Genomic DNA, 24,261 nt, shown 5'->3' on the forward strand with positions numbered 1-24,261 from the left:
GTTCAGTTGTCTTATGCGCTGCTAGGTTCGTAATAGGTCGTCATACCCCATACGAAAGTGTAACAGAAATGCTCGGAAAATGGAAATCAGACCCGTTGAAAGAAAGCAGTCGTAGTTCCCGAGAAACCGTATCGGATAAAATTAGACAGCCAGTATTCGAAACCGACTGTGAGACCACTTCGCTGCCATCGACGTATATCTCGTGCAGGGATCATGAGGATAATGTACGAGAGATTAGGGAAGACATTTTTCCCGTTTAATATGCGATTGAAATGTGATAGAAAATCCGTAATACTGGCAAGATGTACTCTCCAGCACGCACTGTGTAGTAGTTTGCAGAATATACTTGGTGTTTCAGGTGGAATAGTAAATATTTCATGAGTTGGTTGTCTCGATTAATTGGAAATGCAGTATTCCAGATCAACTTTGTCCATTGTTATTGGTTACTGAGTAAACTTTCATATCCTTTCTTGGTACTCCAGTTGTAGTAGCTTTATTTATCGACAGTCATTTTTATCTTGAAGCTCTACTTACAAAACTGAGCTTGTCTTTATGTTATTAAAAGCATATAGCGTTTAAGAATTATCCCACTATTTTCATTTCCTTGAAGCGGAGGTCTCATGTTATTGGATGAAATTCCTTTGGTTGCTAGAATGGGTACGTTCTTCCAGCATGACTGGACCCCTACACTATGTAGCTGTCAGATGACACAACCCCTAAAATTAACTTTCGGCGGAAGATGGCTTGGCAGAAATGTTCACCCTTCTTGGCGACTAAAGTCCCCAGACCTCACGCTTTCATAACTTTGCATGTGAGACGTTGAAATTCGAATCAGGAAAGTAGACGCAGGTGACAAATTGTTGGTTCGGATTATGAATAGCGCTGCCCCATAAAACAAGTGTTGTCAAGATGATTCAAAAGTAAAGTAGATTTGTCATTCCTTAACACCTTCTGGGAGTATTTGTTTCAGTTATATTCTGACATCTGTATTACTGTAACAAAAAAAAAAAAAAAAAACTGGATACATGTTATACGGAAATTAGTTTTACAACAGTCTACACTACGTTCTTCCAAAATACTGACTCTACCCTGAGTACCTGGCACTGTCTGGGTATTTAATTATTCCGATCCCATTAATCTATCTTCTTCTAACTCTCTGTGCAACTCCTCCCCCGGCTCCATTCATCTTCTCCTCGCCTCCATCTCTGTCCACCTCTTCCCCCCTCACTTTCTCTTCATATCATCCTGTATCTCTCTCTGCCCATCACTACTCACCCCTTCTCTTTTTCCGTGTGTTCCGTCATCCACTCTACGTCTATCTCTCCGTCCTCCCCTCTCTGACAATCTAGTCTTCTACCTCTTATGTCCATCTCCTCCTCCCCATCTCTCTGTCGATTTCCTCTTCCCTCCTCACTCAGTCAATCTCCTCCCCCCCCCCTCCCACAATTCTCTCTCTCTCCTCGTCTCCCAATTCTCTGTCCATTTCCCCGTCTCCCTCTCACTGTCCATCTCTCCTTCTCCATATCGTTACACTTCTCCTCCTCCCCCCCTCTCTGTCTATCCATTTCTTCCTCCACTTTATCTCTCCACGTTATCAGCCCCATCCTAATTGGAGGTTCCTGTTCCATACCCCCAAATCAATTATTTCATGATATTGAATAAGATATTTGATTGAAATCGATCCAGGTGTTCAGAAGGAGCTTTTTACCCATGGTGTTGCCTACATGCACACATCTAATATATCTTTAACATATTTCACACGTATTTATACACATATTTCACCTCCATCTCTATCGAATTTCGCCTTCAGTTTCATATTCACGTGGCTCAATTTTTATGATGTCATATCTTCTGAAATATGTGTTGACCAATGATAGACTTTTTTAAGTATATCTAGTGGTATATGTGATTACTGTCTGCAAAATGTGTTCCAAACAGAATTACTAGTCAAGAAATAATATATGAAAAAGTCAAGCCTGATATGACAGTTTTACTGCGTGAACAGCTACAATGCAGTAAGACATAAAGTAATTTTCCTTCAACATTTTGTGGATGGAGCGAGTGAGCAAATTTTTCGTAAACATTTGAAATTTTGTGTAAGATTTGTTGCAAGTCAATAAGTGCTCTCATTCACAAATATTGAATAAATAAGTTCTGGCTGTTCGTGAGTCGTGAGATACCTTACTCTTTCAGCCTCACCCCATTCCGTTGAGAGGTAGGAGAATCTTATTCCCTCAGGGGCTTCTTCTGGACAATATGTGTTATGTGTACAAATTTTGGTTGAAATCGGTAGGGTGGTTTATGTGGAGATGTGGAACACACACACACACACACACACACACATATATATATATATATATATATATATATATATATATATATATATATGAAACACATTATATATATATATATATATATATATATAATGTGTTTCATTAATCGTGATCGGGCCAAATATCTTACGAAATAAGCGTCAAACGAAAAAGAACGAAACTTATCTAGCTTAAAGGGGGAAACCAGATGGCGCTATGGTTGGCCCGCTAGATGGCGCTGCCATAGGTCAAACAGATATCAACCGCGTCTTTTTAAAATAGGAACTCCCTTTTTTAATACGGAAAGAAATATGAATATTGTAGTTGGACCACTTTCTTCGCTTTGTGATAGATGGCGCTGTAATAGTCGCAAAGAAATGGCTCACAATTTTAGACGAAGAGTTTGTATCAAGTAGTTTCTTTAAATTAAAGTACAGAACGAAGGTAGGTTTGAACATTTTATTTCGGTTGTTGCAATGTGATACATGTACCTCTGTGAACTTATCATATCTGAGAACGCATGCTGTCACAGCGTGATTACCTGTAAATAACACACTAATGCAATAAATGCTAAAAATGATGTCCGTCAACCCCAATGTATTTGGAAATACGTGTAACGACATTCCCCTCAACAGCAAGTAGTTCGCCTTCCGTAATGTTCGCACATGCATTGCCAATGCGCTGACGCATGTTGTCAGGCGTTGTCTTTGGATCACGATGGCAAATATCCTTCAACTTTCCCCGCAGAAAGATATCCGGGGACGTCAGATCCGGTGAACGTACGGGCCATGCTATGGCGCTTCGACGACCAATCCACCAGTCATGAAATATGCTATTCAATACCGCTTCAACTGCACGCGAGCTATGTGCCGGACATCCATAATGTTGGAAGTAAATCGCCATTGTCATGGAGTGAAATATCTTCTAGTAACATTGGTAGAACGTAACGTACAATATCAGCATACATTGCACCATTTAGATCGCCATCGATAAAATGGGGGCCCATTAACCTTCCTCCCATAATGCCGCACCATACATTGACCCGCCAAGGTCGCTGATGTTCCACTTGTCGCCGCCATCGTGGATTTTCCGTAGCCCAATAGTGCATATCATGCCGGTTTACGTTACCGCTGTTGGTGAGAGACGCTTCGTCGCTAAAGAGAACGCTTGCAAAAAATCTGTCATCGTCCCGTAATTTCTCTTGTGCCCAGTGGCAGAAGTGTACACAACGTTCAAAGTCGTCGCCATGCACTTCCTGGTGCATAGAAATATGGTACGGGTGCAATCGATGTTGATGTAGCATTGTGAACACCGAAGTTTTTGAGATTCCCGATTATCGTCCAATTTGACTGCTACTGATGTGCGGATTAGCTACGACAGCAGCTCAAGCACCTACTTTGGCATCATCATTCATTGCATGTCATGGTTGACGTTTCACATGTGGCTGAACACTTCCTGTTTCCTTATATAACGTAACTATCCGGCGAACGGTACGGACACTTGAATGATGTCGTCCATGATACCGAGCAGCATATATAGCACACGCCCGTTGGGCATTTTCATCACCATAGCCATACATCAACACGATATCGACATTTTCCGAAATTGGTAAACGGCTCATTTTAACGAGGGTAATGTATCACGAAGCAAATACCGTCCTCATTGGCGGATTGTTACGTGATACCACATACTTATACGTTTGTTACTATTACAGCGCCATCTATCACAAAGCGAAAAAAGTGGTCCAACTAAAACATTCATATTTCTTAACGTACTACACGAATATATAAAAAGTTCCTACTTAAAAAAAACGCAATTGGTATCCGTTCGACCTATGGCAGCGCCATCTAGGGGGCCAACCATAGCGCCATCTGGTTTCCCCCTTGAAGCTAGACGAATTTCGTTCTTTGTAGTTTTTTCGTTTGATGCTTATTTCGTGAGATATTGGGCATTTGGCCTGGTAACCATCAATGGACCACTATATATATAATACTTATGGACTCTTCCAGGAACCCCCTGTATACGTAGATGTACATCCTAATTCTAGGTCGCCCAATTGTTATCCACAGTTCACGGGCCTGGTCAAGAAATCTCCAAGGAGCCACATTCCATGGTGTCACACATGTGCTGCGTAACATTTTAGGCATAGGGTATATTCTCTTAAGGGTAAATGTGGGAAAGGGGGTTCAGAGAACTTCCTTGCTGAGGTTAGATGTTATCCGTTGAATACCGCTGCTTTTCGAAAACAGGTCCACGATCGAGTGGTAGGTTACTTCGGCGTTTTCTTGTGACAGACGGTTACCATTCAATACCCTCACAAATAAATCTTCCACCCAAGATTAGTACGTCTAGTACCTATCTGAACTATCCCCTGTGGACAAACAGAATTCATTACCTGTTGTGGTTTCCGTTGTATTAGTACACTACTATTGGCGCTTCAATCACATACCACGACTTATCTGTCTGTACGGATTTTTCTGTGATGTTACTCCTGAGTTCATTCTGATGCCTGCGCCCTGTGAATTACCAGAAGCAAACGCTCACATGTGCAACAGTGGTGTCTGAATCACGTCAAGATGCAGCTGTTCTGTATTGTAATCTGCTCTGTGGTTAATGTTTCTTAGCGTACACTGAGGCGTGAATTTTTTCGTTGTAACCCGTCTGCTATAACACGCCGCGAGAGACGACAGCAACCCTGTTAATAACATGTTACTGCTTTTAATTATGATATTGGCTTTTCTTCCCGAACTGTAGTACCAGTAATTCACGTTTAATAAAATGGACATCATAACATTAGTGCCTACAAGGGATCACGTGTGGGTGTCCCATCTATAAATTACCCATTATTAGGCAGCGATAAAACGTAGTTATATCGAGCTCAGTTCCGATGCCGATGGTCAGTATAAGACCCAGTCACATCTCAATTCACACGGCACGCCCAATTATTCGGCTATCCTCTCACCATTACCACTACCCCTCTCTGCCTCCAACACTGTGGCTATGTCTGATTCAAATTACCATTGCTTTTGTTCGAACTATATAGACCTGATGAAATCAAAAATTTTAAGTTCAGTTTAAGTACAACGAGTAATAAAAGCAATATTTTGTATTTTAAGACGTTATCTTCCAGCCCTTTCACGTACGTGAAGAATGAGAAGCAAATGAAATAACTCAACATCGCAACGCAGTGTGGAGGTCACTGTAATGTACATTTTGGATATAAATCATAGTTAACTGTTTCAAATTTGCTCTCAATATTCAGGAGACATACAGATAAGGCTTTTCGTGCATTACCTCACATAGTCTCAATTGTCGTAGTTGCCTGAGACATCAGACTGTATATTATTGTTAGTCTTACGTCTTGTCAAACTCATTTTCTGGGAATGCTGCTTCACTGAAAACTAGTGAATTAGTAATATTCCATTATTAGATTAGTGTTAGGAGAGACTGAAGTGATGACTAAATATTTGTAATGTCGCGAAATAGTAAAGAGTTGGAAACGCGGAATATTGTCAAAGTTTCGTTGCCTATGCCGAGAGCCAGAGGCAGTAGGTTAGGCAAGAGCTATGAGGATTGCACATGTATGGAATGTGTCGTCACACAGGGGCAATGGCCTGGTTACACACAGCAGGCGAGAGAGAACTGCTTAGCACGCGGGTTTGTGTTAGACGGAGTCTATCGTAGAGTGCAAGACAGAGGTATAGCGTCAGCTGTACTGCATTTCACAACTTCGCGTAAGTCTGCCGCAACAACACGTAACTCTGTCGCAAGAACACCTAAGGGGCGAGTACGACAGATGAATCAGCAGTATAAGCGGAACGAATGCGTTCATTACAAACGAGTATGACGTCAGGACGTCGCCCGTGCTTCCTTTAAATACGACAGCTTTGATAGCAACAAAGGACTCGCACTCGCAGATATACTTGCAGTTAGATGTGTACTGGGTCGCTGCGTAGCGCTCAGCTCGGTGATCGACATGTTAATCATTATCAAGGAGATATTGCAGTAAGGGCGGCCCATCCAGCAGAAGACGTGAGGGGACAGTACCAGCTCTGGTCCTCTCTGCTGCCGCTGTCAATCATCAACCCAGGATTAGCAGACATCGCGGCAGACTTTCTCGCCGCCAATGCTGACATCAGTGAGCCGTCGTCGAGATCGTGCGGGGCCTAGGCCCTGTGCATCCGCCGTCACAACCGGGTGAGCCGAAGACGCTGGGGGATTGTAGCCCGTTCCGCCCGTCCACCGCGAACGAGCCACCAGGAGGAGCAGGGAAGAAGACGGCGTGGGATAGAGTACACTCCGCACTACGAGAAGGCTTCGGGTGCCGACAGCGCCGGGGACTCCAACCCGGAGCCTCTTGCTGTCCGCAGCTGAGCCGCCGCCCAGCCGGGCGCCGTCAGCCACGCGCGGCCGAAGTAAGGACATTCCTCCGCTACGTCACAGTACGCGGCGCTGCGTTAGCAAGACTGTGCGGCCCGGATCTGGTGTCATCGCTACGAGTCAGCGAGGACTCGGCAGGAATAAAGGTTTTATGAATTAATAATGTTTCTTTTGCGTTTCTGACGCTTCTACAGCCATTTCCTAGCATCCTGACAACTGGAGAGGTCACCGCTCTGCCATCCAGTCCACCGTAGGCGACCGGGACCACTGGGGCGCCTGCATATTATAGACATTTATTTTATCCAGTATTGGTTGCTGTTACCGCTGATGAAGTTTTATACAACTAGTTTATAATGGATTAGTGACCCACTGTTGAAGTTTATGACTATGTGGAGAAACGAACTTGGTAATAACAAACACAGTTTCTACCCAACGCAAGACCGGGGTGAAGTCAGCGTAAAGCAGTTCCGATAAGGCAGCCGCTGGAATTGTCTACCTCCTGTTGTTTCCTGCTTCTCTGGTACCGACAAGGCAGACGGACGAAGACGAGTGTCTTAACCAGTGAGGTGTCTCTATTCCCCCACTTTACACAGTGGGCGGAACAGGGGGTGGTGTGGGTGAAGCTTACAGCTGTTGACCTTCTGAGATGTCATGTTCTCCTAACATCTAGCATGGTCCCGGCCATTAGGCATAGTTGAGCACAAGTCCATTAATCCTTTAATCGTAAATTAATGAAGTTAGCTTTTCGAGAAACGGATTAACTTTTAAGTTAATCTTGAAGAACGTTATTGGACTTTTTAACTTCGATAAATTTTCTCTGAGTCCGTTAACTGGTAGTTAGTATCTACTATTTATAACAAAAATAGCGATGCGCCGCTCGTGGAAATAGTATTCTCACAAGTTTGATTTATGTAGGTGTGTGGCTATGCTGGGGTGTGAACGTTTGATGTAGTGAATCGATTACGCGTGAGAGTAATTACGGGTTGGCTGTTTGTTTTTCGATTAGTGAGTTCGCATTAAGTACTACTTCTTGTTAGTGGACTGAGTGTTGAAACAAAACAGTGGAATTGGTTTCTGTCTCTAAAACTGATGAAAGGCCTTGCCCGAGTTTGTCATTACGTCAATTTTGCAACCAGGTAGGGAGAACAAATACTTTTCGATTGTAAACTGTGCTTGCGTAAAAAAAATGAAGAATTAGGGCTCACGCTTCTAGCCTGGGCAGTTGGAAAAAAGACAAAGGAGAGCCGATGAATCGTGGTAACTACAGTTTGAAGAAACAATGAAGGTATTATCCAGTCGAAGAAGGCGAGAAATGGAAATCATTCGTGGGCTTTCAGATATCGGCAGGGGAGCCATTAGCAGTAATCCGGTTTGGACAATACGGCAGCAAAGTATTAAGGTTTTTTGGCATCCCAGCAATCGGTAACGATGTGTTCAAGATTGTGTAGACGAATTCACAATAAACGTTTCTTGTTACTAACATTACTCTTTATGTATCGTTGAATCGGAGTTGTTTAAAAAGCTGCTTAAAACTTTAAATGCCGCTCAAAGTTCATTTTCCAGGAGAACATTAGAAAGATGCATCGTTGACCAACATATCTGATGAAAGCAACATCTTATTAAGTAACAAAGAACTTTTGATTGAAATTCAAACTAACCTACCTACGAGTATATGATGAGAATGTGACAATGCATTAAAAAAGATATCTACGCTTTTATTTTTATGTTCGGTGATGTAGAGTGTCTCGCACAGGGTCTTTTAAACCTAATACACATACATGACTTCAGCAGTACTGATGTTACGATTATAATGTAAATATACTGAAGGTGTTAAATTAAATAAATTTATATTTTGCTACTATAGTTGCATGAATTGTAGGTGTAATACCTGATTGATTCCTTCGTCTTGAGTCCTTTATGGCTGTCATGATCCCATGGCACTTTGATGAATCTTAACTTATTTAACTTTACTTGGTAAGAGTGCGTACTGCTGACTGCTGATCAGCTCACAAAAAATGTTATTTTGGCATTAGTATTCACTGGTTAGGTCCTTGAGCAAAAGCCAGATTGCATACAGTGTTACCATGCATACAATTAAAAGGTTGCCATTCACAGGATGTACTGGTGCAGGCAATGTTTGCTATCAATTATGAGTTAAAAAAAATAACCTGGACAGTTAAGAAAGTAAATACTTCCATTTACTTCATTAAAAAAGAATGAAAATTAATGTAGTAATATGTATAAAAATTGAGTTATTCATGTTTTCTATTTTATAAAACTAATTCGTTTCGACTTTTCCAGTGAAGTAAATAAACATGAATGATGTTTGTAGAAATAATATAGTTTCCTATTAGTTTAATAAAATATGTTATATAACATGGTCACTTTTTTACTGTATAGTGGAAAGCAAGTGTTGATAGTGAGTCGTATATGCACTTTATCTTTAGGTACGTTTATGTCATTGGAAAATTTGAAAGAGAGCTACTTCTTTGATTTTCTCTGTATTTTTATTAAACATAAAATTCAGTTGAATCTTTTTCACATAAAACTACAAATGACGTTGCCAGTAACTTGGTGAAGGCATTTGTGCAATTTGGTATGGAGACAGATACATTACTATACCTGCACATGATATGGACTCAGAATCTGATGTTGCTGTTTCATCCTTTTAAATCAGTCCTCTCAAGATAATGAGTTAGAATTTATTTCATTAGACAACCCTCATTGTATACATGCCGTTGTAACTCAGTGTTGGCCATGAGATTATTACTAGAAAATTTGAATATCTTTAGCATGATGCAGCAGAGACAGCAACTGTAAAATGGAGGCTGAAAGTTATTGTGATTACTAGAAAACTTCAATACCTCACCAATTCACATTGGGTGTGCTGGCAGTACAGGTAACTTTATGATAATCAAAAATGAAGATACTGCCCTATTAATAACTGGTTTTCAAATTAGCTTTAGTAATGCTATGGTCAAAGCATTTGCTCTATTAAATCAACAATCGCGTAGCATGGTAGCATGCCTTTTACACTGAATTAAACTGCAAACTGGTACATCCAAGTACAACTACATGGCACGCTACTTGCGACGTTGTTATTGTTTTTAATTCAATATCAGAAACAAAGTTCTGCTCTTCATAGAGCTATGACTCATCTGAAGGTTAAGTCTTTCAGTGATGAGAATGTGACCGTAATGAAGAAATATGTGAAGGTAAGTTGGACAAAGAAAATATACGTTTTACCTCCAAAGTGTGCATCGTTCATTGTTGAAAACTATAACATGTTGATGTTTCTAAAGAGAAAATACATTTTACGTCAAATACTATCTGATTTTCCTGTATTTTGATTCTCCGTGATTTAACATTGGTAACTAAATAATTATAAACCAAAACTATTACATGATTAAACTTCTGTTATTTATATTCGATGTCCTACCTAATCCTCTTTAACCCAAATATTTTTATTTAATCAGCAATGCGTGTGGTTTACTTCTTATTTCACTACATCCACAACGTAAAGTTTACTATTAAGCGGTAAAGATTAATGATTAATTTCCGTTAAATATGCTGTGAATTAACGCTTTAATGGTTAACGAAGATAACATTTTTAGTAACGGATTAACGATTAGCAAAGTAAACTTTTTGATTAACGTTGCCCAGCCACGACTAGACCAAATATTCAGTGGAAAATGATTCAGCAAAAATTGTGTCACTCCTTGACCACCAAGGCTCTTGGACGTTACACCTTTCGATTTGTGGCTGCGAGACTGGTGGAAAGGCGAAGTCTACATAAGCAAATTAACTACAAGAGACGAACTGTTGGCTTGGATTATTAATGGTGCTGTCCCCAGAAAACTCGTGTCGTGAAGAGAGTTAAAATCTACATTGAACTGGAATGTGGAATTTAAGAAAATCAAATTCAGAATTGCCGGCGGGAGTGGCCGAGTAGTTCTAGGCGCTGCACTCTGGAACCATGCGATCGCAACGGTTTGATTGAAGTTTTAGACAACGTTATCGGCCCATTACAACAGATAATGAGACTGCGCAAAGTTATCAAGAAATCAAGGTGAGGTGGTGACTGTTTTTGCAAGGTTGTCTTAACTTTCACAAGAATAGATCCCACGGTCTAAGGACTTATCCCAAAACTAGGTAACTTATATAATTGAATTTTAAAGTTATTAGATGTCCAAGTGCAGGGAAAGGTGATGGGCTTACCTCAATTGGAACTGCTACAAATATTGGACATTAACCTGAGAGGAGCCTTGGGATAATGGATATTAGAAGTGTTAGATCACAATCGGAGCACTGATGACCTGCGAAGGGATATTTTCGAGAGGGTAATTCGACATAGAGACATAATAAAACATATACCAGATTGGATTAAACCGCAAGATAGGAGACTAGTTTTTGCACAACACCTAGGACATTCCAGTAACTTAACGACCTGGTAAGACAAACGCATATCGTGATATGATGAGAAGCGACAAAGTAAGACGGAACATAGAATTTCTAATACCGCGGTAAGTTTTCATTGTGGACAAGAAGGCCATATAGCGCCGAGATGTAATAGTGTTAAGCAACAAGAATTACGTAATTATACTACTGAGTTTAAACAGAATGTGCAGTGTTGGGTGTGGATAAAGAGGACATGTGCAATATACATGCAGACGCAATAAGATGAGAGGCAAAACTGATTGACGGTATCTAAAAAGGGCCGCTCACAAGATAATGTAAGGTGTCTCTCAAATTATGACTGTACGGAGAATTCCTAGCAGGGAACGGTGCAATCTGCTTTTTGTATGTTGCGATAATAATGAATAACTTATTTGTGCAGTGCTTTATTCAGGAAGCGCGATAACACCTGTGGATAAACACTGCTTTAAGACAAATAGTACACACTGCAAGTGACCTGCCGTTAGTAAGGAAATTGTAGAAGTATACGAGGCTAATAAGACTTGCATGGAAGTAGTTGAATACATAACAGGAAACAGTAGGATAGGGCAGCAAAAAGGGAACACGAAGGTGAGTCTCATAAAAGCTCTTACTTTTCCATGTATTTTAGGATCTGATTTCACGGGTAAAGTCAGTCTGATTCGTAACGGGCAAATTATATATCCTGGTATCGGTTTAGGAGAGATTGAAAATTAACCGTTTCTTAACATAATAAGAAGGAGTTGGAGAACAGAATAACCGAAGAAAACATTACAGAGAAGTAGACAGTGTAACTCAACAGAAACCGTATCCATCTGAGCACTTACAGATGAATGTCAAATGTAACGTTATGCGAATATGAGTACGCCAAATATTTCCTGAAGTACCAACAACGAAACCAAGTGTTACATAATTGCTTGAATTCACCACTGAAGAGCCGGCCGGTGTGACCGAGCTGTTCTAGGCGCTTCAGTCTGGAACCACGCGACCGCTGCGGTCGCAGGTTCGAATCCTGCCTCGGGCATGGATGTGTGTGATGTCCTTAGGTTAGTTAGGTTTAAGTAGTTCTAAGTTCTAGGGGACTGATGGCCTCAGACGTTAAGTCCCATAGTGCTCAGAGGCATTTGAAATTCAGAATTATTATTTGCCTTTCCGTAACGCTTTCAAGATTATTAGTCTTGGTTACATTTTTTCATCAGCACCACTGCAACCAATAAAACTGGACACAAATTATAGAGAACACTTTATTGGAAACAGTCTATAGTACAACATTCTGAAATATTTGTAGTAAATGACTACCGGTCGTTGCCTAGGTATGCATTTATTCCAATTCTGTAAGTCAATTGCTATTCCCCTCTCTCTCTATCTATCTGCTCTTCCCCAGCCTATCTGCCCATCTCTTCCTCCCCTCTCTGTACATTTGCTCCTTCCTCCTCTGTCCTTCTCCTCCTTCTCTCTCTTATTCCATCCCTTCCTGCTCCCTCTATCTCCAGGCACCCTCACCCGCAACAAGACGGCTGTCCAATCCAACGAGATGAAACCTGCCCTTAATATTTTCTATTCAGGATGGTTACACCGAAAGAAAGACAATGTCAAAATTTTAGCTACTTAGACACGCTGTAGCCAACGGCTTTGTTGCAGTGATAACACCGGTTCCCGTCACATCACCGAAGTTAAGCTCTGTCGGGTTGGGCTAGCACTTGGGTGGGTGACCATCCGGTCTGCCGAACGAAGTTGACAAGCGGGGTTCACTTAGCACTTGTGAGGCAAACTGGGAACTACTTAATTGAGAAGTTGCGACTCCTGTCTCGCAAACTGACAAACGGCCGACAGAGCGGTGTGCTGACCACATACCCATTCATATCCGCATTCAGTGACGCCTGTGGGCCGAGAATGATGCGGCGGCCTGTAGGTACCGTTCGCCTTCATGGCATGTTCGGGCGGAATTAGGTCAGTTTTGAGACACATAATAAGTACATAAGAAATGGTGAAGTTTGTCAAATTCGTAGCTTTCGAGATGGCAGGAGAACTGTATACTCCTGGCGTTACTTTATCAGACAGCACATGCGCAACACGTTGGGCACACCTTCTTGGTTGACGGCACATCGGTATACCGGTAACTTGCCAAAACGCGGTCATAATATGTTAAACTAATTTATGTTTTCATTTGTAGTTTCTCTTACACAACTGTTCACAGTTACTGTTCGCTCTAATTTAATATCCATAGTTATTAGCAGTTGGCCTTTGCTGTATCGCTAAGTGTTAAAAATGGAGATGAAACTGAATTGATATTCTATGGTATTTCTTCATATATACTCGGTGTCCGCTCAAAAAATGGCTCTGAGCACTATGGGACTCAACTGCTGAGGTCATAAGTCCCCTAGAACTTAGAACTACTTAAACCTAACTAACCTAAGGACAACACACACATCCATGCCCGAGGCAGGATTCGAACCTGCCACCGTAGTAGTAGAGCGGTTCCGAACTGAAGCGCCTAGAACCGCTCGGTCACAACGGCCGGCTGCTAATTAAAGTCGGGGAACAAAAACACACTACCTTCCGGGCTCAAAGCAACTATGTACAGTATAAGCTTTCAGTGAAAAATTACAGGCTATATATTTTTAGTTAAACGACAGAAGGAGGAAACACTTGCACATAATCGGTGAATAAGACGGTTTAGTTTCATAAAATATGAATAAGAAATGTGTAAATGTATAAAATAATGCAATATGAATAAGAATTGTATAAATTTATAAAATAATGCACCAAAGTAAAACACCCAAATGTATGAAACTAAAACCAATCCAACAAATTGGAACACCTCTTGAGATTAAGTGCCCTATTGTTGCGGGAGATCCAGGAGACTGGGCCCTCTGAATTGAAAGTGCGATGAACATTACTGATTTCTAGTCTTACGAAATTTGTCTCAAGTGAATCTGTAGAGGAGATATCATTCATAAGTAGTACTCTACAGAAATTCGTAGCTTATGTGAAGATGAAGCTTCTTGTTGTCCCGTAAAATGCTGTTTATAAAGCCAATCAGTCAGATTTAATGCAAAAAAAGGGCAGCGACGTTTGCACAGCCAGCGAAAGCTATGACACATTAGAGCTCAACAATGCCAGTGATAAATATCAGTTGATTATCGTTTCCACTGGTTTGTATCTCCTTCCATGAACACCAAGGCAAATAAGGGCCAACAATTTTAAAAAGGACTGGTAACTTGCAAAAGTCTTGTATTCGACGTAACCGAATTTGTAAAACTGGGAGAGAATAATTTACAATGTTACATCGGAAACTTCTCGTTACTATTTAAAGTAAATAATTTATTGCCTTTATTGGACTCTTGGCTTGGACGTAACGACACCTCTGTCCTTAGGAGAGCGGGAGAAAAGACTGTTAACGTAATTGGCATTCCACAGGGAACTTACAGTGTGATTAAACCTCTGGATAAAAAAAATTTTCCGCAGTCTACAGCTTTAATCAGAGAATCGTCAGGCCATTTAACTTGCATTACTTCTTTGTCATTGCGGGTTTACTAGCGGAAGAGAATTGTTAAACTTCAGTATCCCTGGTAACAGCACAATATCCACAACAATGACCACGGCGATTTCCTACTCCACTCAAGGTCTCTCCAACTAAGACCAGTAATTGGTGTGCATTAATGCTTTAATTTTTCATTTATCAAGTGTGTCTGGTGTAAGCAAAATGTTTGTTTTCGTCATAAAATAGACACTTCCCCTTTTTTGACAACTACAGGGAATGAACTAGGAACTGTTTCATAGTTGGCAAAGTATACACTGTTTAAGAGTTATCGTAAGAGCTGTGCTACAGAATGTGTGTGATGTCCTTAGGTTAGCTAGGTTTATGTAGTTGTAAGTTATAGGGGACTCAGAGCCATTTAAACAATTTTTTTTGTGCTACAGAAATTCTCATAAAGTATTTGATGTAAACAAATTAAAGTTCCAGTTGAGGAACTCATCTATAAAGTGACATCATACACTGCATTTATTTTCTTCCCTCTGCTAGTCACTTACGTAACAGTGATTTATATAACAACTTAGCTGACGATTCAAACTGCTAGTTATTCGAATTTTAGTGGTTTAAGACTTTTCTGCTATGGCTTGAGAGCTAAAAATTCAGGTCTGAGCACATTCGACTTCGCGGTAAGTGGTGCTATGACCCCTTTTCACGGCTGCGGCTGCTTATTCACCGGATCGCGCAAGCGAAAAGGGCTGAACAAATCAGTGGCATAAGCGGTTCTTGGTGCAGCAGAAATCAGTAATTTTAACATAGGTTTCGACGTATCGGAGGTGACCATTTCCTCTTAACTCCATCTCCACCTTCCCCCTCTCTCTATTCATCTCCTCCTTCCCCTCTCTCTGTCTATCCCACCTGCCCTAGGCCCTTGTTTATCTCCTCTTCCTCCCCCTCTGCCACTCCATATTTTCCTCCTCCTTCTCTCTCGACGCTGTAAAACCCTCCCCAATATGTGGTTTCTGATTCTTACGCCCACAATATTTCTTTCCACACTATAAGTAGTATGTTTACCAAGTTTAACTGGAATTGATCTGTAGGTTTTGAAGGTGCTTGTTATTCACGGATTTGCCCAAATAAGCAGTTGGCAGCCATTTTTCACACATATTTGTACAACTGTATCACCTGTATCTCAAGCGAATTTCGACTTAAAACTTACAACGTCATACGAGACACTCCAATTTGGTTTTTACTTACAAGTTTATTTTTGAAAATACCTCATTACAGTCCTTTAGTACAGCCTCCCTGGTTCTCTATGACTGAATCTCAACGTCTAGGACACTCTGTTATTCCATTCAGGACACCAACGATGTGCATCTCTTGAATTGCTCGGGTAACAGTGGTAGAAATCTCTACCTGAGAAGTATAACGGCGTCCACGCGTATGTCTTTTCAACTTCGGGAACAAGTGGAATGCATGTCCAGGCGGTAGGGAGGATGCGGCAGCATTTCTCATCCGTAGTTTTTGGGCTACAAAATTCTCGATACGTGACCCAGGACTGTCTTCGACAATGAGTGGGCCAGCGTCGAGCATGTTTTGCATGAAGTCACGATAATACACTGTTGTGGGTGTTTTTCCACATGGGACTATCTGTCATAATGATTCCTTGGTGATCATCAGCAAAAATTGTCATTTGTTTCAGCTTCGATTGATAGCGTCAAATTTTTTTTGGACGTGGAGAATCTGAAGCTCTCCACTCACTGGACTGTGATTTCACCCCCGGTTCAAAGGTACTAATCATTATTTCATCAATAGCGACACAAGATTCCTTGACCTTCAAGGTCCAATCGTTGTTTGAGCAAGGTTGCAATGTCCAGGCGCATTTGCTACTCTTCAGGAGTCAAACACTGTGGGACCAATCTCGCATAAATTTTGCTCTTCTTCAAGTCATATGTTACAATACGGAATAGTGATACTGGAGGAATTCCCGTTGATACATAGAGTTTCTCACAAGTCGCTCTGAGATCATCTTCACGTTTTCATTCATTTGTAGACGTTTCTGGCCTTTGGGTTCTTGGATTACCATCTATGCTCATACAACCACCGCGAAGCTGATTAACACACCATGAAACTGTACCACGGTCCACTGTAAACTTACCACAAACTTTACTTAATGCACCGTGGACTTCTGTTGATTTTTTGCCGCGTAAAGTTTCCGTCTTGATTTACGTTATCTGGTCTTCAACAGTCACAGTACCCGAGACCCCTGCAGGGTCCATTTCTATCTCTCGCCAGTTTTATGTTAGAATACACAGCGAAAAACAAAAACAGATGCTTCTTCCTCAAGCTCCCAACTACATCTGTGTAATTTTCATTGTTGTGGCATCAAACAGTCTACAGTAATACCAACCTTTACGTTAATTGTGAAATTCGTCTCTTATGTCCAGAGCTGTGTGTTGCACAAGCATATAACTTTGCAGGTCCACCTAGTGGTATATTAAAATAGTGTCAATAAAATTTGTTGCGAATATAATTATTAGTGAAGAAGTAATAATTTAAAACGTCATGCCCGATGTATCAGTTCTAATGCAGGAACATCGAGAATGTAGTTTCCAGTAAACCTTTTTTCTTTCGTTATTTCGTTGGGAGTGTGAATGAGAAAAAGTGTCGTAAGGGTGTGAAACTATGTGCAAGAAAATTTCTTATAGTACGTGTCTAAATTATGCCCTGTTGACAAACCAAATTTATTACCTGTTGTGATTTTCATCGTATTTGTGCAGTACCATTGACGCTTTCGTAATTCTGTTCCGGGTGGTAGTCTACTCAGTGGTTGTTGTTCTTTAGTTTACATGGAGGCCTGATTTTCTGCGTAGTGAGTTGCTTATCAGCTACAACAAGCCGCGATTGTTTCAGCGACCCTATTATGAGCACGTTGTCGCATTTTATTATGGCAGTGGCTGTTTTCCCCAATCGATGTACTAACGGTTCACCCTTAACACAGTGGACATCAAAACCCTAGTGCCTACAAGGCGTCGGACGTGAGTGCCCCAGGCACCAAGTACGCAGGATCAGGCTGTGACAGAACACAATTATATGACGCTCGAGCACTCGACTCCGATGCTGATGGTCAGATATGGGTTAGCCGCATCCTGATGTGACGACACGCCTAAATATTCCGCTCTCTCCTTACCACCCCACCACCTCCATCCTGCCTCCAACTCAGTGGTTATGAATATTTCAATTTCTCGTGGTTTTGGGTCGAACTGTAAAAAAGATGAAATGTTGAACTTTACGTTCAATTTAAGTACAATGAGTCAGAAAATCACTCTTTTGTAGCTTAGGACGTGATCTAGCAGCACTTTCAGTTTCATGAACAGTGACAGGCAAATGAAATTACGCGACATCGGAATGGAGAGTTAACATCACTGTAGTGTATGATTTCGATATAAGGAAGGAGTAATAGTGTCACCTATCCTCTCAATATTTTGAAGATAAGGAAAGGCTTTTTAATGCATTCCCACAAGAGGGCACTCTTTTAGTACTTCTTGAGTCGTATCAGACTACATGTTATTGTTAATCTTACTTGCTAAACTTTTATTGTGAAAATTACTTCACTGGGAACTAGAGAATTACTATTAATGTGTTATTAAATGGCCAACAGGAAAGAATGAGTAGACGATTATACATATGAGCCGTTTATTTTAAACAGTGTTGGTTGCAACTGAGGCTGATCGCGTTTGATGAAACTTATTCAAAATCAGTCATTGACATACTGCAGATGTTTAAGACTGTGTAGAGAAACGTACTTAGTTATAACAAGCGCTCTCACTGTGCAACACAAGATAGTGGTGAATTGCGCCTAACAGAGCTCCGATAATGCAGCTGCTGGAATTGTCCACCTCCTACGGTCTCCTGCTCCTCTGGCACCAACCTGGCAGACGGAGGAAGACGAGTGTCTCAACGAATGGAGTGCCCTTATCCCCCACTTCATTCAGTGGGCGGAACAGGGCGGGGTCTGGAAGGAGCTTACAGCTGTTGACCTTCTGAGACTTCATGTTCTCCTATAAGTTAAAAGGATCCCCGACAACGCAGCTAGAAACACAGTCATGTAGGCCATTCCGAGGGATCGTTGTGCTATTGGCTAAAGCGTATGACGTCAGCGAGAATACTAATCGGGGCTCCTCCTCTTGGGCCGCGGATTACTGTCTGTAGTTCACGATGCTTTTAACACCAGCATCACAAACAGTATGTTGTAAAGTGCTGATGCAAATCATTAAGCGTCGATTATATATAAAATTATTAAATAAACATTTGTAAGTCAGAATAATATCCACCTTCAATGATTTAATGTTGAGTGCTAGAATGTCTTACTGTGTTCATAAATACAATAACTCAGGAAGATCACGAAGCATCAACTTGAAGAATGTTCCTCACTGCAGGTTCTTTCCAGTTTACTGTTTTGTCTCGTTCTCCCAATGCCTTGTTTAAATTTAGGTTCTTGGCCTAACGTAGAGAGAAACCACTTTGTGAAGCAATTCGGGGAACCTTGACGTTACTGTAGAAATTATCTTTTGCATTACTTTGTCAAACGTAGCACCATGTCACCCAAAAAAACTGCAAAATGTCACTTCAAACGGGTTTAGTTTATTGAACCAGTGAATTGAGGCAGAAACGAGCCAACCGCTGGAGATTACGGAGCTGCAGTCATTTCCGGTGATGTAATATGAAGCCAGAAGAAGTTTCTCTGACACTGAACCCAAGGAACTGTCAATGTGAAACAGAATCTGGCACCGTGTGAAATACAGTCTAATTCGTTGTTTTATTGCAGAAGAAAACTGGTAATTGACTCTGAAAATGAAAATGTGAAGTCATCCACACGAATACTAAAGGGGTTCCGCAAAATTTCGGCTACACGATAAATGTAAAATGCTGTAAATTAAAATTCATTTTTGAGACTACAATTACGAATAACTTCAGTTTGCAACGATCAAATAGCAATAGCGTCGGCAAATTGACAGAATACTTAGCAAATGTGACAGGTCTACTGTGGGACTGCGTACACTATGCCAGTACGTCCTCTTCTGGAATATTGCTATGTGATGCGCTATCCCCAGCAGACAGATTTGACGAAGGACATCGAAAATGCTCAAAGAAGGGCAGATCGTTTTGTATTATCGCAAAATAGGGGAGACAGTGCCACGAATATGACACGTGAGTTATGATGGCAGTCTTTCGAACAAAGACGTTTTTCGTAGAGGTAGGATCTTCTCATGAAATATCAGTCACCATCTTTCTCCTCCGAGTACGAAATTCTTTTCTTTTAGCACCCACCTACGTAGGGAAATGATCATCGCCATAAAATAAAAGAAAACAGACGTCGCAAGGACAGATTTAAATGTTCGTTATTTTCACGCGCTATTTGAGATTGGAATGGTAGAGAAATAGCTTAAAGTTGTTTCGAAGAATCCTATGATGGACACTTTAATTGCGAAACGTAGAGTAGTCGTGTGGATGTAGAAGAAGCACATCTGTTAATTTCGACAACATATTTTGAATGCTTGACTTGCAGGACTCTGTTATTTATTTTCAATACGTAGTTTTCTCTCCTCAGCAGTTGTGTCCTAATTTTTAATCTGTCTATTTCGCGTTTAGCAGTAGCGACTTTCTCAAAACTACATCTGTGCTGGTCGACTGATCTAAATTAATTTGTAAAGCTGACAGCGCACTCTTCTCTTTCCACTTCGGCAATCTCTATAAAAAACAATGCAACATTAATTCCAAAGACGATAGTACGTAGAAACATGTTTCCAAAGAAGCTGAATATCTGGCAATTATACGAATTTACGTTGTCCTTGCTGGTGCTTGCGACAGACTTGGATGCACATCCATACCAACAGGGAATTTTTTCTGATGCAAAAAGACACACTTTAATTATGATTTCAAATGAATCGGCGAAGGCTCATTTTCTAATTCCTGTTCATAATCTTCGGAAAGGAAATTATCTCAATAAATACTTGCACTATTCGTATTACCAGGTTCAGTTCTTTTACAGCGTGACACTCATTTGTGCTGTAGTTCTCATATCTTTAGGAAATAGATGGTAAGAGACATCCGCAATTTTATATGAAACATTTTTACACTCAGTAGTAACACAATAATTTCTAATTTTGCTCATATTATGACAATTCGATCAGCAAGAAGAATAGCTAATATGAATTTCATTCTATTAATTTAATTCGACCTGCAAGAAGAATAGCTAATATGAACTTCATTCTATTAATTTAATTCGACCAGCAAGAAGAATAGCTAATATGAACTTCATTCTATTAATATTATGTGGGGAATTTGAGAATTAGCGTGCATTAACAACGCACGTGTAGCGTTTTTGCCACCCGCTTCTCGTTTCCCGTATTCCGAACGACTGCATGCCGTTTTGTTCAGGACCAATGATATATAAGGGCCCTGTACCGAACTTCTGACGTCACGCTAGTCGGCTAATCCGCCACACTTCGTGAACGCGAGGCTCCGTTCAGGGCCGATCGGAAATCAATTTTTAATTGAAAGGTTGTCCAGCAAAGGTCTTAATTTTGTCGTATGCTATCGAGAACATCCAAGCACATAAACTCGCATTCAGGAATTACTAAATTCGTCTGAAATAGTTACTCACTTCCCGCCGGAGATGGCTGCTGGCACTCATAAGACCTGTAGTGTCACGTGCTGTGACACACGCGCCACTGCCTGTCTTAGTTGTTGGCCTCAGTTTCGCCAGGAGGCTGTGCGAGTAGCCACTATGGCATGCACTGGGTCCCGGCAGCTTATCGGTGTGACGTGTGACGCTAGTTGCATAGCCGCTAGGAGATGCTACTGGAGACCTCAGGGCCTTAATTGCATTATTCGCTTCGTACTGATTGTGAGTGTGTGTCATTCAGTACACAATGGAACACACAAGTGAAGTGCTGAAATAAATGCGGTCAAAAAAAAAAAAAAAAGCTAAAACTGAAATTCGGACGTCCAGAGCATGGAGACCGAGTAAATACATCTCAAGGATGAAATACATGGATTAAAAACAACGGATATCGCAAATAAAGATGATTCATAAACAGAAAAAGCGAAACTCGTATGGCATAAACCTAACTGACTACATTTAGTTGCAAAAACAGAACACCTTTCCATGATGTTTGAAGCAACTGAGGAACGACGGAAAACGAAATCAATGGCAGTTTCTGTACCTTTATGTAGCTGAAAATTAATGTTTGCTGTCTCATTGCTAGAAGGCGATATAATACACATTTAAAATGTCTGAAATGTACCTGCGTCTATACACTAAAAACACCATTAGTAAGTATTAAATTCCGGATATATGTGCTACCGGCCAAACCTGATTTTAGGATGAACTCGTTCGTCCTGATACCAAGAGGATGAAACAGTTTAGCCTAGGTCGAATCGGTTTATCCTATTTAGGATTTACATGCTTTAGGATAATCTTCTACGTTATACTCTGAACTAATTTTGCCTAGTAGGGACGCATGTCGCTGCCTGTACGAACGGGGAAACCCCCAATCATCTTTGGCTCGCCCTAGCGCCTGTCAACCGCTCTTCGCTCGCCCTGTCTTTTGTTTAGAACGGTATGTTACATCGACGAGTGCGCGTGTTAAGTTTCTGTTTGCGTTTAAAAGATTTTATTACAATCCTAGTATAATTATTGAGGGGCGTTTCATCACGGATGAGCCTTCGTGCAGTAGACAAGCCAATCAAATGCTGTGGAGAGAAAAGGTTCTGGAGGAAATTTTGCTGAGCGAGAACAAAAAGGATTCTCATTATAATGTGTTATCAGTAGACGAATATGCGGATTTGGTTAAACAGGTAGAAAACGCCGAAAAGTTGGATAAAGAACACCATTACATAAGAAAAGACTGAAATGATTTGCTGTTTTGAAAATTGGTGTTGTGAAAAAAATTCATTGCGTGGTGTGAAGGGAATATAAAGTACTTTGTTCCAGGTGATGAACTTTATGATGTGATTGACGCAGCTCATATAGCTGTAGGTCATGGTGGTCGCGATAGGAAGTTAGCCGAGACATTAAAATAATGCCAATATCACAAAGGAAATGATACGCCTTATTTATCAATGTGTAATGTTTGTCAACAAAAGAAGACAAAGAAGAAAATAGGACTAGTTTCAAAGCGAATTCTCCATTAGGAAATGAACAGCAGATGCCAAGCAGATTTGATTGATTTCCAAACACGACCAGACGAGAATTTTAAATGCATTCTAGTTTACCAAGACCATCTCACAAAATATCTTCTCCTTCGTGTATTAACATCAAAGAGGGCTGAGTAAGTGGCTTATCATTTGAATGACATATTCCTAACTGTAGGGGCGTCGTGCATTCTTCAATCTGATAATGGTAGAGAATTTGTCAATAATGTTACAAGTTAACTCGCAAATCTTTGGTCAGAACTGAAAAATCGAGCTGACGGCCCTGGCAAAAACAATAACCTTACAAAACATTATTCGGAATGAAACCTAGAGTAGGACTATCCACTCCCTCGTTGCCTCAAGATATAATAAATGATATTCAGGATGAAGATGACCTAAAGTAGACAATCGAAGGTGTCAGCAATACTGTACAGTACGAAGACAGTGATGATTATAACATCGTAAAAATTGACACAAACGACATTCAAAATGCTAGAAAAATTGCGACAGAAAATGTAATAAAACAAGCTAAAAGAATGAAAGCTTCCCCTGACAAATCCTATCCACCAGCTGACATTGGAAAGAACGTAACCATACCTATCCCAGATGTAGATAAAGCCATAGGTGACCGTCGTAACATAATTGGAGTAATACTTCAAAAGACTGATGAGGGCCTCTACAAAGCTGGCACCAAACATGGCGTACTTCAAAAACATTTCAGGTGTAATTTTATTAAAATTTTCCATTACTTTTTCTAATAAAACATTAAAATATATTTGCTTTAAGTTCTTTTTTATTTTTATAGAACTGATTTCGACGTCTTCATTCTGAAGTTTTTTGATATGGGAGATATTAACCAGCATATTGAAATATCTTTATGAACTACAGCCACAAAACATTCTGTTGGATCAAGGCAAGGCTTCGTGAAATGCAGTTGCATGAAAATCTCTACAACTAAAAAATTATTTTGTTTCCTTAGAAAAGCTTATAGAAGATACAAACTAGGTGAAATTAGTTCAGACTAGGACGTAAAAGTTTATCCTAAAGCATGTAAATTCTAACTGGGATAAACCGATTCGTCCTAGGCTAAACTGTTTTATCCTATCGGTAACAGGATGAACGACTTTGACTTAGCCGAAACTAGTTCATCCTAAAATCGGGTTTGGCCAGTAACATATGCATTCAAATCTCGTAAACTAAAAATACATCAACCGTATACTTTCAAGGAACTTATTCGTATTATTATTATGTTAGATTGGGAAAAGCAATGCAATATGTCTATAGTTTAAAAGATAACTTGGTTAATATACGTGTCATTCCATTTTCGCTTCTGCTCACACACTCAGCGGTTAAATGTCAATCGAATCCTGACTAATCAGCCTGAATAAGAGTAAATTTATAGATCCTACATTAACCCTTCGGTGGGCGCGTTTGCTACAGATAGCCGCAAGATTTAGTTTT

At 40.5% G+C, this 24,261-nt stretch overlaps 1 protein-coding gene across 1 annotated transcript in view; it reads left to right on the forward strand.

Annotated features, from left to right (window-relative positions):
• The window catches only part of LOC126248453 (uncharacterized), a 509,517-nt gene that overhangs the window by 447,380 nt on the left and 37,876 nt on the right, over positions 1-24,261 (forward strand). The gene's annotated exons all lie outside the window — the stretch shown is intronic.

Source organism: Schistocerca nitens, chromosome 3 (genome assembly GCF_023898315.1).
Source record: "Schistocerca nitens isolate TAMUIC-IGC-003100 chromosome 3, iqSchNite1.1, whole genome shotgun sequence".
In the NCBI taxonomy this organism is placed as follows: Eukaryota; Metazoa; Arthropoda; class Insecta; order Orthoptera; family Acrididae; genus Schistocerca; species Schistocerca nitens.